Source organism: Oryctolagus cuniculus, chromosome 17 (genome assembly GCF_051225735.1).
Source record: "Oryctolagus cuniculus isolate XC-2025 breed Fujian yellow rabbit chromosome 17, ASM5122573v1, whole genome shotgun sequence".
NCBI classification, from domain to species: domain Eukaryota; kingdom Metazoa; phylum Chordata; class Mammalia; order Lagomorpha; family Leporidae; genus Oryctolagus; species Oryctolagus cuniculus.
The window spans coordinates 24,057,037-24,061,901 of NC_142883.1; the positions used below are offsets into that span (position 1 = coordinate 24,057,037).

At 52.9% G+C, this 4,865-nt stretch overlaps 1 long non-coding RNA gene across 1 annotated transcript; it reads right to left on the bottom strand.

Annotated features, from left to right (window-relative positions):
- Positions 1 to 2,126: 2,126 nt before the first annotated feature.
- On the bottom strand, positions 2,127 to 4,534 carry LOC149121146 (uncharacterized). Its single transcript, XR_016223952.1, has 3 exons — positions 4,408 to 4,534; positions 4,058 to 4,173; positions 2,127 to 2,258 (listed from the first exon to the last, which is right to left on the bottom strand). It is a non-coding gene; the product is annotated as an uncharacterized LOC149121146 (long non-coding RNA).
- Positions 4,535 to 4,865: the final 331 nt, after the last annotated feature.

A 4,865-nucleotide genomic window follows, 5' to 3' on the forward strand; every position in this document is an offset into this window, starting at 1 on the left:
AAAGAAAAAAAGATTTATTTTAAAGGCAGAGTTACAGAGAGGCAGAGGGAGAGAGAAAGAGAGAGAGAGAGAAAGAGGTCTTTCATCCATTGGTTCACTCCCAAATGGCACAACAGCTGGAGCTGCACCGATCCGAAGCCAGGAGCTAGGAGTTCCTCCAGGTCTCCCATGCAGGTGCAGGGGCCCAAGGACTTGGGCCATCCTCCACTGCTTTCCCAGGACATAGCAGAGAGCTGGGTAAGAAGTGGAGCAGCTAGGGCTTGAACCGGCACCCATATGGAATGCCAACACTGCAGGCTGCAGCTTTACCTGCTACACCACAGTGCCAGCCCCCCCATAGCATTCTTTGTGCTTACAATATATGCAAACATTTGTGGTTTTTTTCTTTTCCTGATAAAAAGTGAATTTTAGATTCTATTATTTACATTACTCTAAAATTTGCTTCTTAAATTGAAAGATAAATCATAAAAATATTCCTAATCAAATGCAAATATCCTCCATGTTTTTTTTTTTTTTAGATTTATTTATTTATTTGAAAGGTGGAGTTACAGAGAGGCAGAGGCAGAGAGAGAGATATCCTCAATCCGTTGGTTCACCTTCCAAATGGCCTCAATAGCCGGAGCTGAGCCAATCTGAAACCAGGAGCCAGGATCTTTTTCCTGGATCCCTACGCAGGTGCAGGGGCCCAAGGACCTGGGCCATTTTCCACTGCTTTCCCAGGCCATAGCAAAGAGCTGGATGGGAAGCAGAGCAGCTGGGACTTAATCTGGCGCCCATATGTGATGCCGGTGCTGCAGACAGCGGCCTTTCCCGCTACACCACAGTGCCGGCCCCTCCTCCATGTTTTAATTTTCAATTATTTTAAAGGCTTATTTATTTGAAAGGCACAGTTACACAGAGAGAGGGACACAGAGTGGGGGGATCATCCACCTGCTAGTCACTCCCCAAACAGCCACAATGGCCAGGACTGGATCAAACCGAAGCCAGGAGCCTGAATTCCACCTTGGTCTACCTCATGGGTTCAGGGGCTCAAGCACGTAGGCCATCTGCTGCTGCTTTCCCAGGCACATTAGCAAGGAGCTGGATCAGAAGCAGAGCAGCCAGGACTAGACCCGGTGCCCATATGGGATGTGGGCGCTGCCGCAGGCAGTTTTACCCTGGACTCCACAGCGCCAGCACCATCTGCCTTTCAAATAAAATGCTTAAAGAGGAAAACAAACAGACACACCAGGGCTGCAGTAAACACGTGCTCCACACTGGGATACAGTTCTACAGTGTAAAGGCCCCCGTTCTCCATTCTCCATGAGTGAGCAAGAGCAGGGGGTGCAGCCTCAAATTCCAGGGCCCCACGGGACTGGGCGTTGCTGCCCTCCCCCCACCCCCTCGGCACCCTGGGCGGAAACCACGCCTCTTTGCTCATCTCTGGCCACCCCACAGACTCTGTTGTTTGTTTTTTTTGTTGTTGTTGTTGTTTTGTTTTTGACAGGCAGAGTGGACAGTGAGAGAGAGAGACAGAGAGAAAGGTCTTCCTTTGCCGTTGGTTCACCCTCCAATGGCCGCCCCGGCCGGCGCGCTGTGGCCGGTGCACCGCACTGATCCGATGGCAGGAGCCAGGTGCTTTTCCTGGTCTCCCATGGGGTGCAGGGCCCAAGCACTTGGGCCATCCTCCACTGCACTCCCTGGCCACAGCAGAGAGCTGGCCTGGAAGAGGGGCAACCGGACAGAATCCGGTGTCTGGACCGGGACTAGAACCCGGTGTGCCGGCGCCACAAGGCAGAGGATTAGCCTGGTGAGCCACAGCGCCGGCCCAGACTCAGTTCTAGTAATGGCTGACGGGCAGTGCTTTGCTGCAATTTAGCTGACGTTTGTAAGGCATTAATAGGGCCTGGGAGCACTTATGTGGCAAAAAAGAAAAAGTTTACATCAGTGTGACCACAGCAGGGGAAAGGACCAACGGCCTTGGCGGGAGGAGGTGACCGGAGGCAGCGGTTATCACCGTCTTTGAGGGCAGGGATGAGAGCGATTCTTTCTTCTTTATGCTTTTTATTTCTGTGCTTTTTATGCATTAAGAGGATCAGGATACTTTATAAATTTTATTTACTTATTTTTATTTGAAAGGTGGGAAAAGAGAGAGAGAGAGAGAGAGATCGATCCTGCATCCGCTGGTTCACTCTCCGAATGGCCCCAGCACTGGGTGGCAGGGACACAAGCTCTTGAGCCATCTTCTGCTGCCTCCCAGGATGCGCAGTGGCAGGAGGCTGGATTGGAAGTGGAGAGTATGGGATTGAATCAGGTGCTGTGATACGGGATGCGAGTCTCACACAGCAGCTTGTCCACCCCTATAAACTATAATGTTAAAAAAAAATGCCCATGGGGGCTGGTGTTGTGGCACAACAGGTTAAAGCCCCAGCCTGCGGCACCAGCATCCCATATGGGCATAGGTTCGAGTCCCAGCTGCTCCACTTCTGATCCAGCTCCCTGCTAATGTGCCTGGGAAAGCATCGGAAGATGACCCAAATGATTAGGCCCGGTACCCACGTGGGAGATCCAGATGAAGCTCTTGGTTGCAGCCATTTGGAGAGTGAACCAGCGGATGGAAGACCTTTTTCTCTGTATTGCTCTCTGAAACTCTACTTTTCATAAATAAATAGATATGTTTTTAAATGCCTGTGAATGAAGCACTCTGACAACCAGAACAATGCCAGCAACTGCATCTCTGGGCTCCTGCCCTAGCTGGGTGCCTGGATCCCCTCCAGGGTTCACCATTCTCCTGAGCTATGTACATGCTATTTCCCTGTTTAAGTTCAAAAAGTTTTCTGAAGTTTATTTTGGGGGCAGAGAGAGACAGAGAGAAAGATCCTACGTCTGGTTCACTCTCCCTAAGCTGCAACCTGTGGCTGGGAACACCATCCAGGTCTCCCATGTTGGTGGCTGGGACCCAAGCGCCTGAGCCTCACCGCTGCCTCCCAGGGTGTGTGTGAGCAGGAAGCTGGGGCCAGGAGTCGGAGATACCAAGCCCAGGCACTGTGATATGGGATACAGGCGTCGTGCCCTAGGCTAAATGCTTGTTCCATCAGTTTAAAAAATTACAGCCCAGTATTCACACACCCTTACACAAGATGTTATTTAGTTGTGCTTCCTTTTTTTTTTTATTTTTTATTTTGACAGGCAGAGTGAACAGTTGAGAGAGAGACAGAGAGAAAGGTCTTCCTTTTTGTGGTTGGTTCGCCCTCCAATGGCCGCCACGGCCGCGCGCTGCGGCCGGCGCACCACGCTGATCCGATGGCAGGAGCCAGGAGCCAGGTACTTATCCTGGTCTCCCATGAGGTGCAGGGCCCAAGCACTTGGGCCATCCTCCACTGCACTCCCTGGCCACAGCAGAGAGCTGGCCTGGAAGAGGGGCAACCGGGACAGAATCCGGCGCCCCGACCGGGACTAGAACCCGGGGTGCCGGCGCCGCAAGGCGGAGGATTAGCCTAGTGAGCCATGGTGCCAGCCAATTGTGCTTCCTTTTCAATATTGGAAGTCTTTTTCAAGGCTTCTTAAGACACTTGGCCCACGGAACTCAGAACAGCTGTGTCTGAGTTAATTCCCTTGGAGGGAGAAGAGGTCAGACCCTCAGTTCTCCTCGCGACTGGAAGCCATGAGGCCACGGGGCTAATTTCGTAATTGGCATTGATTCTCTCCAACCTGTTGGAGGGACGGTGTGTGGGTTACCCACGTCCCGGACAGGTCAAGGGCGTGTCAAGTGTTCCGCTAATGTCCCTCCCCCTGAGATGCAAATCACTCCTCCTCCCTTGCTCCGAGGATGTGAGGATGTGGAAACACCAAAAGCCCTTAGTGTTCTCAGGTCTACATTGGGCACCTGCTGGTTCTTCCGGTTGCGGAGTGATCCCGAGGGAGGGGCGGAAGGCTCTGTACTAGGTGCAGGTGTAGAGTTCAGAGGGCGAGGAGACAGCCCCCGGTCCTCCTCGCTGCCCCTTTACCACAAATGACAGAGAGGAAGCAGTGGACGGAGAGAATTTCCAACAACATGCACGGAGGGGTATGGCCTCACCTGGCCTCGTCCGGTAAAGAGCCAGAATCAGGGGCATGAACAGAACGTGCTGCGGGCCTGGGTCTCTCCTAGCGAGGGTCCTGCGGTTGCCTCAAATTCTCCCAGTGATTTCTGGGCTGCAGAAACCAGTCAGGCTGAGCTCAGGCAGAAGTGTGGTGACACTGGGCTGCCCTTATCCCCCTCAGCTCACTCCATCAAAGATCATCCCCCCATGGAGGGCGCGGAACCAGCTCCCGCCTGGCTTAAGCGGCGGCGCTCACCGAGGCTGGCCTGACCCATTGCCTGGCCTCTTTTCCCTCTTTTCCAGGTTTGACGCCGTCCCCATCTCCCTATGCACAAGTGCTGCTTACTGCATCGTGGAGACAACTGTGCACTGGACTCAGAGGTGAATTTCAGGGGCCAGCGTTCAGAGACCGCCATGTCCCAGCCCGCCTCCTGCCGCCAGCTTCCTGCTAATGCGGACCCTAGCGGGTAGCCAGTGAGGGCGCAAGGAGCTGGGTTCCTGCCGCTCGCACGGGACACCTGGTTTGATTTCCCAGCTCTGGTTTCTGCCTGGCCCAGTCCCAGCTCTTGTAAGCATTTGGGGAATGAACCGACAGAAATAAAAGAAAAAAAGAAGTGGATTTCATACATAGTCATTATAAGGTAAACAATGAGTGTGAATTGAACTAGAAACCGTAACATAATTATATGAGAAGGAAGTGCAGAGGAAGTGAATGTACATGGTGGTCAGAGCACGAACCCAGCTTTCGTCACGGCGTGTAAAACTGATAAACAGGCCGGTGCCGCGGCGGCCATTGGAGGGTGG